Source organism: Protomyctophum parallelum (assembly GCF_964188405.1).
Source record: "Protomyctophum parallelum genome assembly, chromosome: 9".
Classification (NCBI taxonomy): domain Eukaryota; kingdom Metazoa; phylum Chordata; class Actinopteri; order Myctophiformes; family Myctophidae; genus Protomyctophum; species Protomyctophum parallelum.
Window position 1 is genome coordinate 31,480,209 of NC_139706.1, and position 18,611 is coordinate 31,498,819.

Consider the following 18,611-nt stretch of genomic DNA (forward strand, 5'->3'; position numbering starts at 1 on the left):
GCCTCGCTTGCTGCTAACATGGTGAATCACATCTTGATGATGTCATCAAGATGTAATTCACAATGTTAATGATTTTTTCATACCTCCAGTTCTAGGAAACACAGAATTGGGGACTTTTTAAATATTATTTCCTACACAACAGCAGGTATATTAATGACATAGTAAAACGTTGAAAATGACTGGTATTCCCCTTTAATCCAGTTGTCAACCTTAACGCACAGTCGCCAACCTTAACGCACATTCGCCAACCATAATCCAGTCGTCAACCTTAACGCACATTTTCCATGTTAGCATAGGACTATGCAACTTTTTATTTATTTATTTTATTTTATTTGATACTGCTACAATATTTTGTGTATAGTGCTCACAACAGTTATATATGTACATGTTATTTCTTTGATATGTTCCGTATGGGTGTGTCACATATACTGTCATTTTGTTTGAGTTACTGTATACCCTGAATCTTGAATAAACATAACAGTGAAAAAAAAAAAAAAAAACGCCAACCTTTTTTTTATATATATTTTTTTTGGCTTTTTCTGCCTTTATTGATAGGTTAAAGTTAACTGACAGGAAATGGGGAGAGAGATGGGGAAGACACGCGGCAAAGGCCATTGGGATCGGGAGTCGAACCAGCGGCACGCCGTCAGGCTGGCTTGGCAGCCTAGGTGCCCAGACGGTTGAGCTAACCGCCTGGGCCCATGTTCGCCAACCTTAATCCGGTCGAATTAACGGGAGGTGGAACAATGGGGCAGTCACCGTTATGATTTACACCCCCTTCAAATGTTTGTTTTTCAACCATTGGTGTGCCATATCGGTATGACTGAGAGCCATATAGTGTCAAATGGAGGCATTGCACTGGACATCTATCAACGACAGAACACATCCTCTCCAAACACCTGCTTCATCTTGGCAGGACAAGTGCACTTCATTACTTCTTAGAAAACACCTCAGCGCTGACAGGGCTGTCATTGTCCATCTTACCATTGTGTCATGGGACACATTTTTGTTATTTCAAATCGAGTGGGGTTCTGCCGGAGTTACTTTTATCTGGCAGGCACCACGGCCAAGGTCATTACTCTCCCAGACACAAGGCTGACAGACAAGGCTGTTGCACGCAGGCAAAATGTGTAGTCCAAGACACACAGTATCCTTCATGGTGGCGACATACACCATTAACGCTCATAATGTCAAGTCCGCTCACAGGGAAGTCGTACAATTTTACCCGTCCATTTGTAAACAATGTCTCTGTTGGTCAATCATACGTCAAATAGATTTTTCACAGTTATGCAAAAATCAGTTCTGCTCTAAAGAGAGCTTCCTTGGAGACACAAACACAAACTCCCAAATAGAACAGACTGAATTCAGGAGATTATTAGTTAGTTTTCATATGACGGCATATAAAATGTCTCGGTTGTCAAATTACTTGATGACTGGATTCAGAGTGTGGGCCCCGGCCTTCCCTCCACTATGTTTAGTTTTTCTCCATTTTGGAGAGCCACTGATTATTAGAAAAATACACACCTGTGTGAACTGAGTCGTGCAACTCCGTGTGGGGGTCCCCGGGGGGTCCCCAGAACATCCAGACCCCCAGGAACGTGCCCAGAAGGCCGGTTCCCGTGCCCAAAACGGTTGTATGTCAAACGTCAGTATGACTAGGTCCCGACTAGGTTGTTTACATTTCATGAGCTTTCATTAGTCAGGTTTCGTCTGACAAAAACCCAAACCATAATGAAGCCAATTTAGTCACTATGCCAATTAACTCCTTCCACTGCTTGCCACTGCATTGTACCCCGGCTCATCTGCTACAGCAATTGAGGAGCCCCCACCAGGAGGACGTAGAGCCTCCGTCCTAATCCACCTGTTCCAACACCCTCCATTGACAGGCGCTGCCCGCACCCCAGCCTGTTACAGTACGTGCAATTATTTCATTACAGTTAAGTTTAGCCAGTTAGTATTGTATGGTCCAGTTTTGTTAAGTATACTGCATTGCTCAAAATTACATTTTAATAGTTTAAAAAAGTTACATAGAAGTCCACCACGGAGGTTGTGGGTTCAAATCCACCGCGGTCCCTGAATCCCTGTGAGTAATAATGATATAGCTAGATCATGAAAAAAGGGAATAAAGCAAAGTTATGTGCAGTCAGTTGACAAATACAACTGGCTTAAAGGTAGTTAATTGTCAGCATTATTGTATTGATAGGTCAGGCCCCCCAAGGTGGCCTACACAGCACAGCATGCTTCATTTGCAAGCCCTTATAAGGAAGGTTACGTGGAACTATCGGTCTGGCTTGTTGATCGGGATCCCTCAGGGGTCTATAATTGGCGCCCTCCTTTTTCACCCCTACACCACATCTTTTTACTGAAAATAGCCAAGCTACAAGCACACAACACTTTGTGCTGTGATATACGCTGTGCACAGCGTAGATCGGCTATAACTGTCTAACTTCTTTCTTTTATACATTGAAACCAGCACATGCAATATGAGCTGCCTTGGGCTTTGAACCAAACTGCAGTAACTATTAAAGCATCACGTTTGACAATAAGCCTCAGCAAGTAGATGACATGTTTATCTAAAAATGCATGTTTGACATGAATCTTTCCAGGGTATCCATGACACCACGTCATATCACTTACAGGCACCGCCAGCGTGCCTCGCTATAGGGCCAGCGTGCCTCGCTATGCCAGAGTGCCGGGCCCACACCAGCACCAGAAGGCAGTGAACAAATCCATGAAACATGCTCTGTGTTGTTTTGCCAGTGACCACGCAGACAGGGGATACATCTGTTCGCTTTGTGTCTTGTTTTGTTTTTATAGTGAACTCATCCGAAACGCTTAAATAAGTTCCAAAAAAGCTATTAAGAGTCACCCAGCATGCAGCGGAACATCTCCAGAGGCTGTCATCTCTTTGAGATTACAGTAAATCATTAGGTAACCACCCAGGGCTTCTGGGAGAGACACTGACCTAATGCTGCATCCTAAGTGCTGTTTAACTCTCCTCCCACGTTTTAATATAAGATGGATGCTCTCAGCTGTGTATACTGTTTGGGAAGCACAATATTGATGCGTATCTGTTCTAGAAGGACGTTTCTAGAAGGAGTTTTTTCCTCCAGGTTATGCGAATGTCTATTTTAGCTCATGTCTCGTGCGTTTCCTTCATTTTCGGTGTTTTTGCCAAAAAGGTTGAAGATGACTCGTACACAAAACGGAGGAGGACAGACATGGATCACAGACATACTAAAGTGTCATCATAAATTTAGGATCCTTTGCTACTTTTGGAAAGCTGCGCTGAGATATTGCGTTGAGAGAAGACCTGTAATGTAGCAGCCAAATATAATATAATGTAGCCGACAAATATTTTTCATACATTTTTATTGACTACTTAAGCGCTAAGCAGTTATGTAGATAGTTTTTAATGTAATGGGTCCTTAGTAATTAAATAAGTTTAAAAAGTTTATGGTGCAGCTCAATTGAAGTCTCTCATTTGTCATGTTCAATGACCGTTTTTAGCCAAAATGTGCAGATCTACAAGCTCAGAAAAACACTTTTCGGCGGGGGGGGGGGGGGGGGGGGGGGGGGGTCCCCGTTGTGACCCGTGGGGGTCCCCGGAGTTCTGTGCGGGGGTCCCCATGGAGTACTGTGACTCAGACTCAATCAGGTCTACTCGTGTCCACTGTTCCACTGTGTTGCACTCACTGTATGCTCAAAGAAGTGATAATCTTTGGTTTGACCTCCGTTCAGTTCATTCATGGGATCCGCCTTACCGTGTTTCTGATTGGCTCCCGGGCAGGCATAGTTTTACTGAGGTTAGGTGTCTGGGTATTTTAATTCCCCTATAATATATTATATTTTAATTCCCCTATAATATATATTTAGGTATACTTTTACTGAGGTTAAGTTTAGGGTTAGGTTTAGGGTTGGGGTTAGGTTTAGGCATAGTTGCAAAAACGAGAACTGTCAATCACAACGACAACCGGCCAATCACAGCAGGTTTTTCCTGGAGCTTCCTGGAGCTGCGGTGGGATCCCAAATCACGTGTCTGGATGGATTTTATTGTTTATTTAACATAGGATGAGGTCAGATGCGGCCATGTAAAATGATTGTGTCCGTGGATTATGTTTTTACCGCAATTCTTTGCGATTTCAAGCAAGCAAGTGTAAAATCTGCCTTTTTTTGTTTAATAACAACAAATCAAAGAAATTCCATAAATGAGAAAACAAATGCTTAGGAATCAGTGAAAACTAGTTTGGTCAAATTTCTCTTTTGGGTCTAAAACGCTAAAACGAGAACCACCGTCTCGGTCACCGTCACCATGTTGGATCAAAGCATTGCACGTTGACAGGTCATGGACACTGCTTAGTTTGAACTAGATCCTGTTAATGCCATGCATGCATTATACCACAACGTTCTCAAAACGTGCAAAACCCAGAAACAACAGCTGCTCCATTTGCCTGGCTCTGTAGGAAAAATAATGTCCTTGGTCTATGGCTGGTTTTCTTTGGCAAATTTTCTGATATATCTAAAAACATGACTGAGTCATTTCTTCAAGTCCCCTGCTAATCCTGATGATCTGGACATCATAATGGACACCCAATGGGTTCTGATCCTCTGTTTGCTTTCCAAATCTGGAGCAAGTCAGACTTAACATGAGAGAGTGATGGTGGAAAGATGGTGTTCATTTTCAGGCCTCATTGGATGATGTGCTCAGAACAGTGACGGCACTAAATGCAAGAGTAGAACAGAACTCAGCTCAGTGGCCTTGTGACTATAATGGTACCCAACAATGTCTCCCTGCTTAGCCTGGGATGCATATACCAACCATTTTCGGGTGGGTACAGGCTTTAGTTTAGAAAGCTAAACATACTATTGGTCCAACTGTCATTAGACCGACAACCTACCTCAAACCCTAACCTAACCCTAACCACGAGCAGCGCATGTCCGACCGTTATTTCCGCATGTCGGTTCGTTGGTGTGTCTAATCTGCGTGTGCAGCACTTTTCAGGTTTATGATCCGGTTGGGAGCTAATGAAAACTTACATCATGTTGTAGTCTGGTTTGTAGAGCATACCTACATGTATACACGCACCATGACAGTGGGTGTAGGGCCAATAAGTCAATCATGGAAGTAGTAGTCAGGCCGGAACCCCCAAACCGGAATCAGAATTACCCACTCAGCAATAAAATGGGGTCTTGCCCTGAAAATTCATTTTCAGGGCAAGGGCAAGACCTCGCGCGTGCCGACTCGGCCCCCAGCCTGGTACCCTAGTCAAAATATGGCCCTTGAGGAAAATGTATTGGGGAACCCTGACTTAAACCGTTGACGCAGTCAGCCCACTTAATGGTTAAGTGTGGGATGACTGCATGTTGGGAAAGATAAAGCCGGCAGTGCAGATGGTGTTATTTTCCTTTTCACAGGGGCGAGGAGGGGGAAATTACTGCTGAATCCTGTGGCCACAGACTGGTACAATGATCCTTTGTTCCGTTGATAAGTGTTTACATCTCTGCTGTAGGGTGGCTGCGCTGGCTCAGCTCTCAGATAGTTATCGTCCAATAACCACAGATTGAAGTTGGCCAGCTAGTCCCTTAGGGTGGTACCGGTGTGGCGCTGCTGCTGTGCTATGCTGAAATGCTACAGTGTAATGTCTCGCTTTAATTTACTTATAATTATTTTTAAATCAAATTTAAGCTTGAGCCTTCATTATTATTATCTGTTAGGTGAGGTTGCCCAGGCAAAGAAGGATTTATGAGACTTTGTGTACTACAAAACCAATCTGGCAGCCTCGACCGCAAAATGTTCAGTTTGAATTGTTCCTGGTGACATGACGACGAGCTGGCTCAGGTCTGACGCTCCCACCATGGTTCTCCTCCTCCTCCGGACCAATGTTGCCATGTCCGCTTATGATAAGAGACATTGTGCTTGTATAGAAAGGACAGTGACGGCGGACAAAGTTGTAAAAAAATGGCGGTGGGGGTGGGGGGTGATATGCGCCTTGATAAACAATGACTGGTTCAAATATGTTAAAATCCTGGACAGCCACTGCTCACCAGACCTACAGTAGAACTTTTAATGATTGCCTGCCGTCCTCATTATCTACGTTAATTCAGTGTGGTGATTGTAGCCGCTGTTTACATACAACCAGGGGCTAACAAGGACACAGCTATGAGACAATTACAACAGTATCAGCGCACAAGAGAATTGTCACCCAGATGGTGCCACCATTATGTTTAGGTGACTTCAACCGGAATTATCTAAAATTGGTCTTTCCTAAATTCCACCAGCACGCCATCTGCAGCACCCGCTGTGACAACATTCTTCACCACTGCTATAACACCTTTTCAAGATAAATACAAAGCTCTGACCACTACTCCATCCATTATTATATGCATTTTGGATCATGGTAAATTCAGCGATTGAACGTTGGGGTACCATTGAAAACCTATAGGCAAAACTTTCAAATTTGAATTATGCTTTAAGTAGCATGTCAAACTAAGGGTGATTCATGATTCTGAACCGATTCCAAGCATTGGTTTTGCATGAACTATATGCACAAAAACGAATTTCACCCACTTTTTTAAAACTGCGATGTGACAATAAAGATGATTCTGATTCTGAAAGTGCTCGTGTGGCCTGTAGTCGCTTCTTTTGGGCTTGTTTTCATAGACCTCATTTCTCTTGCAAAATCTGGCAACACTGCTCCGGACCCAAGCAGAGTAGAAAGTAGTCACACAATGATGCCACGCATTTCTCCCCCTCTCCCTTTTCTCTGTTTTCCCATTGGCTCTTACTGGATTCTACTGTCAACCACCACAACACGGCAGGGAGCAGACATGGCCGGGCTCCAAGGTGCATTACAGACATCCAGACCGCAGGCCAGATGTGGGTTCTCTGTGGTGACATTACTCTGTGTTTGCAAAAGGCAGAGTCCAGCCTGTACGGAACGGAACATCCAAGTTCCCGGTCCTTCTCCAGGGGAGAAGTGATGAGTTCTGTTCTGTTCAGACCCAGACCAATGCAGCATGGGATGAGTCAACGTTTGGACGGAGAGAAGTGTGTAAGACTTTGACACTTTGAAAAGAAAGCATGGCTCACACAGTTCACTATGCTCGTCTCTATCTGTGTGCACAAGAACATTCTGGGATTTCATTTGTCTCTGAGAGAGAGGGTGTAATGAATGACCGTCAACCTCTGGATGACTACAGCTCGTTGTCCATTACTTCGCCTCAACAGTGGAACCAAGGCCCCCATTGGGGATTTTGTGTTAATTATTGTATACTGTGTGCCACTAACGTATATATATTTACAATGAAAACCTTGTAATTGTGACCCTCATAATTCCATTTATCTTCCATCTATTTGATGGAAGCGTGGTAGATAAATAATTAGTGTATCAACGTAAAATGTTAACAATTATGATTACATATAAACATTAAGATTTGTCAAAACATCTTTTCAACATCCTTTGGGAGATTTACATTATTTCAAGCATTGATCATTTGTTCACTTGCGTTGTTTCGACTATATTTAGCAAATACTGCGTCTGAATTATACATTATTGATCGAACAACGAACAAAAACATATATTAAACTGAAACAACATATACTCAACGTATACTCAACTTATTAACGTATATTAAACTGAAAACAGTTTAATAATAATAATACAAAAACAATACAACATTTAAAAAGCTGAATATAGCTGAATATAGAAAGTAGATTCACCATTTATTGCAATGCTATACAGTTAAACTTGCCGTTAAAGGCTCCACGCTCTGGGAGATATTCTCTGGGTTTTGTCGAAGCAGCATGCTAAGCAAAAATCTGAGAGCATTAGCAAAACCCAAGACCAGCACATATCAAGACAGTTAATGAGATTAACTTGAATCATGCAACTTGAAGCATACAACTTGAATGCATTTTAATTAACGTTAAAGCTATATTAATCAGATTAGAGCTACATCAACATTTTTTTCAATATTGAATTCTAGATTACTTGGAGCCGTAACGTAATCAAAAAAGTCAACCAAAGAACAAGATTTCTATACAGGATCTCCTCACTGGCCAACCAAGACACCTAACAGGAGCCCTAGTACAAGTAAGACACGCAAACGCGGGAAGCGAACGCAGCTCGTAAATGGCAATAACAATTAGAATAAATTACATACTTTTTTAAGGTTTTCTTTTTAAACTTCACTTTTTTGTGTTTTTTTAAGATTTTATTTTGAAGTTAAGTTTTTTGAAGTTTAAGTGTTTTTAAAGTTTTTTTTTGAAGTTAAGTTTTTTTTGTGTTTTAAGTTTTTAAGATTTTATTTTGAAGTTAAGTTTTTTGAAGTTAAGTGTTTTTAAAGTTTTTTTTAAGTTAAGTTTTTTCTTTTTCATTTTAAGTTAAGTTTTTTTTAAGTTAAGTTTTTTTTAAAGTTAAGTTGTGTGTGTGTGTGTGTGTGTGTGTGTGTGTGTGAGTGCGTGCGTGTGTGTGTTTTGTGTGATACAGCTGCGCCCTCTGGTGGCGGGCGGGTGGTGTAACAGCGGGACACACACACAGACATTCAGCCCTTGCTGTCATAGTTAGTGCTCACTGCATTCGCAATCACTGCGTTCGCAATCACTGCGTTCGCAACAAGGTTTCTATGACTGAGGTGCTGTGGTACCAAGAGGTGCATGCATAAAGGCCCTTAAGACAAGGCTCCAGACTTCTCAAAACAAACTGGTCAGGTTACTACTTGGCCTCACTCCTCGAACCCACCTCACCCCTGCCCAATTTGACAGACTGGAATGGCTTAGGGTTGACGCCACTACATCTCAGAGCCAAATTTTTTGCTTTTAATCCACTGCAATTATTTGAAAACTTTAGTCACTTTGGAGATTTTAACATACATTCAGCTGTGCGGCAGCAGTGCCTGTGGTCAAGAAGCAGCTGTAGTAGTGAAGCAGAAAGCTGCTCTGCTAAGAACGTGAGCTCTGATTGGAGTATGAATGAGTTACGTAATGATCAGCTGATATGTGAATGAGAATAGAAACTGACTGACAGCTGATTACAAAGTAAGGCATGCAACTCATGTGTCCCTGTAAAACTAAGGCTGTGCTTCATTGTGTGTAATGTAGATACCTTGTTGTCTCTTGTGATTCCTTCTTTTTTTCCTTCCCTTCCTCCCAACATTATGTCCTGCCTTCCTATCCTGCTTCACGCAAATATATTACATCACGATATGGAAGTTAGATACTCTCAAAATGCCATTTATGCAGACCAGCACAGTTACATTATAGTAGTAGAGGAACTAAAGACCAAGTAGGCCTACAATAAATAGAACAATAACTATAAATATCTTTAAAAAAAACTGTTCTAACTCAAGTAGATGATATACCACTATAGTGAAAACGACAGCGGTTAACGATAATTGTGAGTGAATTGTTGAACGATAGAAACACTGACAGCCAATAAAAAATCCATTGCAATTTACAGGTCCAACACATCACTCACATTCAACATACAGATGCTCTCATCATCAATGTTATACTTATCTTCGTACGTTTTTGGTGTGGATGGCCACTTGGTGTGGATTAACCACTTTAACCCCATCTATATTCTGGGAAAACATCTGCTGAAAATAGCCGTTCTTGTCGATCTGCTATAGAGCGAAAGCAGAAAAAACACTAGCGCCTGAGGGACTCGGCTCAAAAACATGTGAGGTTTTAGTCACTAAAACATAACCACTAAAATGTAGTGGTTAAGGCCCCTAAAAGTAGAGCTATCCCTCCCTATTGGAATAAAGGTTCCAGGTTCGATCCTCGGCTCCTCCTGGCTACATGTTGAGTTTCCTTGAGCAAGACACTGAACCCCTAGCATGCTTTCCTCCACTGAGTGAATGGGTGACTGTGCAGTACATTGTAAAATGATTTGAAGGGTCGCAAACACTAGAAAAACATATAAATGTCTGTGTCTGTGTGTGTGTGTGTGTGTGTGTGTGTGTGTGTGTGTGTGTGTGTGTGTGAGAGACTGTGTGTGTTTTTTATAGCACACAGCACACTGACCTCATGCTCCCTTCTATGCATGATGAGTCCAAGCTGCTTCTTTAAAGTTTAAAGTTGATTCTGATTGAGTAATCATCATTAAGCCCCCTATAGAGTGAGGGTTTGTAATGTGTGGGAATCCAATAGGCTTGATGTTGCTCAAGTTCTAGGTTACAACTATGGCATCATCTATAGCTAGCTGGGGCACTCTAGGACGTCACAGGATTCAACATGGCAGGCCAGCCAGCTGCAAAACGAGGACATTAATGTTGACCACATTTTTTGTGTGTTCTGCCTGAATTTCCCTGAAATAACCACATTCTAACCCGAAGGGGACTCAGGACTTAATTATACATATATCACAACCTTTTGTCTGCACAACAACTTTAACCGGCTCCATTTTACATCTGCTTCCGCATGTGATCACGTGAGATGAGATCACATGAGGTGCTGCATTGCTCAATCCTGTATAAGTAGTGTGTGATGTGCTATTAAATGTTGCACAGTAATGTGTGCAGGTTAGAGGTTAGAGAGAACAGAACATTCTAATATTATCCTTATGTGTATGATGTAAGCCAATGTCAAAATCAGTTATAAGATTTAAAAACTCCCCAATGAAACTCATGTGCCACCCAGAAAAAAAGATCCAAACCCTCTATTCTGACCAAAAACACACATACCCAATGTTGGCAGAGTTAAAGGAATGACATTGGATGCGAAAACATTACATTATATACAAATGTTTTTGAGAATTTTTCATCTTGGCCTTATCAGCACTTTTCTCAGGCCATCTCAAAAACAGAGAGGCATGCTGTGCCGGCAATATGCCATCAAAAAGAGAAGAGAGAGAGAGAGAGAGAGAGAGAGAGAGAGAGAGAGAGAGAGAGAGAATACACCACGCAACCATGTTCTCAGGCAATCCAAGATGCTGTTGAAACTTCCTTTCAGTGTCTGAAAGGAGAGGCTGCACAGCCATTAAGACATTAACAGCAAGTTCAAAGCAAAAAACTAAGTAGTAAATAAAAGCATGCACACTTGATAACGGTCAACATCCCCCCATGTATTTCATTGTGATCTTTTCGAAAACAACATCAACAACAACAAAAGAAAGACATGTTTGAAAGTGCACTTGATGAAAGTTACAGTACCCTACATCCAGCTCTAAAATTCCATTCATGTTTTGGGCTCGAGGCCATTTCTCAGAGCTCCATTACAGTAAGTGGACTGACACTTAACCTTACATTTCTGATATAGTCCCACTAACACACTTCCTGTACATTGTTATAACTTCCTTATGTCCCTCATAACGGATCTGCTGGAGTCAGATCCCTGCCCAATAGAGGCCACTTTATCGCCTTGTGCCAGTACCAGAGGTGGCTAGAGTAGCCTAAAACTATACTTACTGTAAGGAAAACCAAAAAAATGTTTATTGTATTGTATTGTTACTTTAAAATAAAATTTTGAAGAAAGAAATAGTCAGCCAATTAATTACTTTTCTTCATTCGATCTGATTTTTTTTTAAACAATCAGAATGTAATTGAAATGTCTGAAATATAAGTTCTCGTCCAAAATGAACAACATTTGCCTGACATCTCTAAATGAATCAATGTGGATTTAATACCCCCACCCCCAAAAAAAAATCACTGTGCTGATCAGACAGATTCAGTGATGCTTCCAGGTCTCCTGCACTAGTACTGAGTCACGTCAGTGATGCTTCCAGGTCTCCTGCACTAGTAGCCTACTGACGTCAGTTTCACCACTGACCTAATAAAGCCTGTCAGCCTGCTTATTAGTCTACCAACACAGATTGGACACAATATTTTATTGGGATGCTGACGGCCTAGGCTCTATTGCAGCCTGACAGCTAGTCGCAGGTTCGACTCTCAAGCCCAGCGACCTTTATCTTTACTGCGTGTCATTCCTGCTGTCTCTCTCCCCTCTATTGTCACTCTTCAGAAAAGCCTAAAAATATAAAAAGCCAAAAATAACACACAAGCTTTAAGTAAATGTAATTGAATAAATGTAACTAATTACTACCCACCTCTGGTGGTGAGTGCTTTATTTTACTTAGCGAGCATGCTCTCAAGTGTGACTGCCAAAAAAATGGCGTAATTCTTTTTTCAAGAATCCCCATGAAAGGAAAGAATGTGACAAACTGACCGTATCCTTAGATAAGCTGGCGTGTTCTCACACTGCAATAGACGGCAAGGTCAACGCCCGCTGGACCTGACACAATCTGACTGCTGGAAACAATGGAGAGGAACTGTCACTTCCACCTTGGGAAACATTTAAAGACCTGATCAATCAACATCAAATGGGCTGTCAAATATGACCCCTGAAACAAATATCTTTGCGGAAAAGTCCAAAACCGTTACTTCCAATGGATCAATTTTTTTTATTTTGCACAACTAAAAGTATGAAATAAAACACAATGAAACATAGAAATGGAGAATTGTGTGTAGGGAGTCGACTAGGCACAAGGTTTCTGTCAGCAACAATATCATCGTTGATTGTCGGGTGGAAAATGTCCAAAACAGTTACTTTTCAGGATTCATATAAAACATTTACTAAAATAGCAGATCTACAGGCTCAAAGCACATTGCAATGCGACCCGATTTGAGCTCATGTAGCTATTTGCTACTTGTGTGACACTGTACTGTGACAAGGTAGGGCTTCAATTTAAAATAAATAAATAAATAAAATATGGACATAAAAGAGGTTTCTGCCCGACCGAGTATATACTGTACTCATACTGTATGTTACACAAATCTTCTCTCTCCCCCTGTCTGTCTGTCTCTCTATCAATCCATCTATCTATCTATCTACTACAGTATCTATCTCCCATGTTGTGGTCTTGGTTTGAGCGTAAATATTCTGGTTTGATAGGGTGGGGCTCCAATGTGACAACAGTGACAGAGATGTGAGTCCCTGAGCTGCAGTACACTGTACGCCAAGTCGTTTCACTTACAGTAATGACAAAAGCTGAAAAAGATTCCCCCCTTAGAAACTTGGCAATAAAGTAAATATTATTGCAACCCATCATTTTTAATGGAGGACATTAATCTTTGATGTCAGTCATTGCCTCAGAAATTGCTGCAGTCTGTCAGTGTCCCATTAATTGCTGCGCACTTTAGGTAGACTTTTTAGGCCCCGTTTAAAGTCGGTCGTACGGCAGAGCTGCATGTCGGAAATATCCGAGCTGCAAGCTTTCAATACTTTGTGAGCTTGTACATCAGTTATTTATATCCATCATACGATGGGCTGACAGGTATGTATCAATACTCCTCCAGTTATGCCGAACCTTTATTCTCACAGAACGTGACACAGGAAAACGAGCATAAAGGTACAGTTTTAACAACTGCAAAAGGCATGATTAACCATTGTCACTGATTTTATTGTTTCGCACCAGAAAGGAAAACTAAAATCTGACTTTTCCTCATTCAAACATTGACAACAAATCTCATAACAAAAAAACCCCGGACGTATCCTCAGTGATGTATCCCAAGGTCATCTGGGTTTCGTGTCTGTCGAACATCATACCCCTCACTCAGATGACCCAGCCGGGGTGATCAAGTCCCGCATTGCGTCCCAGTAGCTACCCTCGAACAATCCCATTAGGGAAAGACCAAGGCCACAAAATCCTTTGCTCCGGAACTACTCTGCCAGGACTGGGAGAACCACATTCTGGCGCTTGGAAGGACTAGGCTCTGTGGGTTGACTCCTGTCCGGGCCCCTCCTACGTCTCACCAGGTCCACTCCCAGCACCAGGCACTTCATTCAGGAGTGGTGGATTATAATGGCCCTCTTAACACAAAAAATGCTGGAAACGTATCCATACGCTTTATTAATATCGAACGCCGTACGCGCGAAGCGTATGTATACGTTTTATACGTTTTTTTATTGCTTACTGTACATCAACGTCCTATGCTCCAGGACACCGAGGAAAATAACAGCGATCGTCTCCAGGAAGCTCCAATATGTGATCCGGGAGTAAAAAGCCCCTCCCTCCTGAAAAGAGGTCTGTCTGTGGCGAAGACGCTCCCTCCTCCAATGCCTCCATTACACGTATGGGTCTGCACGGCAACGGCATAGACCAACGCAGATGTCAGGGCATCTAAAATGGAGTTACCCATACTCTAGTATTAGTCTAGTGTCTGTGAATACACTCGATTCCCCCTCCCCTCCTGTTTCTACATGGTTTCTCCCGAGGAATCTTTGTGGGGGGAGTCTGAGTCTCTTCTGCCCGGATCGCATTGCAGTTTGAGTTCCCTGGCCCCAGGCCACACTGCGCCTTGTAATCGCCTTGCACCGCGCTCTCATTCTCGGAAAAAGATATAACGCAGTCGTGTCGATTTGCCCTCTGCCAGTATATAAACCAAGAATAATCTTCAACGATCGCCATTTCATAACGTTTTCAACACGCACACGGCACACGCCATGATCAACTAACTGCCTGGCTACGTCTTCAGTCTTCACCAGCCATCGCTATCCGTTGTGTGGATCGCCATCGCGTCTTCACTTTGTTTGTTTGGGCAAGAAGCACGATCAGCGATGGAAAAGAGCTTTATATCCACGGCAGATAAGTAATGACGTATTATCGAAGGACCGCCATGATCAACTTACTGCCTACGTCTTCGTCAGCCAATGCAGCCATCATCGCTATCCGTTGTGTGATTGTGGCTGTAGGCTATATCCACGGTATCGAGAGAGACGCCCGGCTGTGATATAGGTCTTATCACTGCAATTATAATGAATAAAAAGGCTACAATCACACAACGGATAGCGATGGCTGCATTGGCTGGTGACAACGTAGCCTCGGTCCCAGGCAGTTAGTTGATCATGGCGGTCCCTCGATAATACGTCATTACTTATCTGCCGTGGATAAAACTCTTTTCCATCGCTGATCTCTGCTTCTTTGCCCAAACAAAGTGAAGATAGCGTTGTCCAACAAAGCAGCCAGTTATTTGATCATCTCTCTCTCCTGTGCTTCTTTCCTCAAACATGTCCAGACATGTCAACCTCAACCACTAAACTCACCGATCCAGTAACGCATCTCACCGTTATACTATCGTTCTGAAGGCAGATATAAAAATAAACATAAATAAATTATTGTCATATACATACTACACACTGAATGAAAGCCCTAATTGTCTACTTTTAGGAGGAAAACAAATACATAATATTGATCCCATGTACAGTTTGTCAGTAGGATATTGAATGCAGTTGTTCAGGTCCAACTATTATTCACAAAATAAGGCCTATAGCGACATGTACATATTATATACCGTATGAAACAGAAGACCCTCTGCTTTCATAAGAAAAAAACTAATACTGTAATAATAATAAAAATCACACCCCTGTGAAGTGAGCATTTCCTCATGAAGTTATCATAGCGAGTTATAAAGGTTTAAAGTCACAGAGATTGACAGGCAGATATAAACATAAATAAATTATTATCATATACATACTACACACTGAATGAAAGCCCTGAATGTCTACTTTTAGGAGGAAAACAAATATACAAATATATACAAATATAGTTTGTCAGTAATTGGCTATTGAATGCAGCTTGCGCCCACCAGAGAGGATTTCAGAAAATGCATGGACCAGAAGAACTATTATTCACAAAATAAGGCCTATAGCGAAATGTACATACTATATACCGTATGAAACAGAAGACTCTCTGCTTTCATAAGAAAAATACTTCTACTGTAATAATAATGAAAATCACACCCCTGTGAAGTGAGCAGTGCAATGTTGCGCAACATTGCACTGCTCACTTCACAGGGGTGTGATTTTCATTATTATTACAGTAGAAGTATTTTTCTTATGAAAGCAGAGAGTCTTCTGTTTCATACGGTATATAGTATGTACATTTCGCTATAGGCCTTATTTTGTGAATAATAGTTCTTCTGGTCCATGCATTTTCTGAAATCCTCTCTGGTGGGCGCAAGCTGCATTCAATAGCCAATTACTGACAAACTATACATGGGACCATGTGTATTTGTTTTCCTCCTAAAAGTAGACATTCAGGGCTTTCATTCAGTGTGTAGTATGTATATGATATTATTTGTGTTCATTTTTATATCTGTCTGTCAATGTCTGTCAACTTCAACCTTCCATATCTCTGCTGTTTTTTCAAGCGAGCAGCGTGCCTTCAAAAGCAGGTTTTAGAAAAAGGTCAATATCTCCAGAATGGAAGATGGTAGAATCATAATTTTTTTTTAAAATTGAAGTGGACATGTTTGGCCTACTTTTTATTTATGCGATGTGATTCTAGCTATAAGAGGCCCCTCGCTGTGGGCCCCTAAAAAGTTCAAAAGTCCAATGTTAATCGCTTAGCACCAGCAAGCCTGAGCAAATAGAAAACTCTAGCATACAATGTGTTAAAGGCCTCACCGAGGGTTTTTGGGCTTCCTCCTCACGGAGGACACAGGCTGTCCGGCGCTAACCCATAGGCCTACTGCTCACCCTCCGCCCTGGCGTGCGAGTGTGCGTGCGCCGTGCGTGCATGTGACGTTGCTCAACAGTGCCATCTAGAGGTATTGCCATGGTAATTCCTGCTTTATACATACATAGACACAGACAGACATACACACACAGTTACACACATAGGAGTGGCTAGCACCACTCACAAATACAAACATGTAGACATAAGAGGTTTCTGCCCGGTTATTTTCCTTTTTCTTGGAAGGACAATAATAATATACCCACAATCTGTAACACAGCAAACTAATCAAGCCGCTGTTGTACATGGCAAATTAGTGTAACAACACACTTGGTATTTCAAACTATATGGGAATGAAGCCATTTGTTTGATAGCTTAATAAAGACAAGACTGACATCAAATTCCCAGGCCTCAACTGGGAATACTTTGTACATACTGCCATTGGGCGAACTCATTACCAATCACGGAGTCAATTTTCATTTCTATGCTGATGATACCCAACTATATATTTCTGTGGCCCCAGATGATCCCTGTGCCTTAGACCCACTGCTGACCTGTCTGTCTAGCATCAAATGTTGGATGAGTGAGAACTTTCTCAAGCTAAATGAGGATAAGACAGAAGTTCTCATAATCGGTTCTAGCGAGCAGAAAGAATCAATAATAAGCAGGCTTGGCAACCTGACTGTAGAAAGTAACAGTACAGTAAAGAACCCGGGGGGTTATTATTGATTCTGAATTGAATTTTAATTCACACATTAATCATGTTACCAAGATTGCCTTTTTTCACCTTAGAAATATTGCACGAATCAGAGCCTATTTGTCCTTGGACGATGCAAAAACACTAATCCACGCCTTTGTTATTTAATTGTCCAAACTTGCAGCAGCTAGAGTTGTAACTATAGAACTAAGATGAGAGAACATATTACTCCAGTTTTGGCATCACTGCACTGGCTTCCTGTTGTTATTAGGATTGATTTTAAAATTATTTTACTTGTCTATAAAGCTCTAAATGGTCTCGCACCTTCCTACCTACATGACTGCCTGCCTAAATATGTCCCAAACCGGCCCCTAAGGTCTTCCACTGCTGGCCTGCTCGCTTTGCCTAAAAAAATGGCAACTAAAAAATATTGTTTTACTGCTTGTGTTTTAATGTCTGTGGGAGGTCGGGTGGGAAACAGTACTCAGAATGCAGTATCAGGGGTTAGACACACGGTGGCGCCCCTTGTTTTATTTCTCAAAGAGGTTCAAACAAAAGTCAGTTTCACATCAGAACTCAAACAGACAATATTCTTTTCATGAAGTCCAGGCTCCTAGGGGGGAGCCGTCACTGCAGATGATGAGAGGGGTGGTTAGCATACGGTCAGAGTACAAGGTAAGTACAGGGTTGGGGCCTGAGACTCCGGTCTAGGCAATCTACCAACTAGACTTTTCTATAACTTTCCTTCTTCTTTTCCAGGTTCCAGAGGCGCCAGGAGGCTCCCCCGGAGGTAGGTATAAAGGTAGGTAACTTTCTCTATCCACAGGGTACAGAAGAGTACTTTTGAGTAGAAGTACTCGAATACATAAAGGTGAGTAATCAGAGTAAAAGTACTTGGTAAGGGACCGGGAGAGTATGGTAGCTAGGGCCCCTTAGGCTCGGCCAACAGGTAGGTACACAAGCATTTATACTCTGATTTCTCTCTATCTACTGGGGACCGTCTCGATACGACAACGGCAGTCAGGGGGTTAACAGAACCTGAGCACTCTAGTCTTCTTTCACCGGTGCAAGGCGGGCTCTCGCCAACTTAAAGTCTCTTCAAAGGGTGAGCTACACATAACATGGCCTGTCATGGTTATCTTCATTCACAGTCTTCAGTACGCATCAACATGGTGACTTTCTTCATTCAGTCTTCATTAAGCATCAACAGGGTGACTTCCTTCATTCACAATCTTCGTTATTATCCTTAGCTACTCAAGCGTCTGCGAGTGCCTCTTCTTAATAACACGGGTGATAGAGAGAGAACGTTTGTCTTACTGCGACCTTAACGAGAGTCTTCTGCTACTCATCCCCGATCCGAGTCAGGTGGGTCTCCAAGTATGTGTGCGGCTCTCCAGTCGACACTTGTTTTATGGGGGGTACACACTCCCGTGTGTGCTTCCAGCCCCACTCCGACAAGC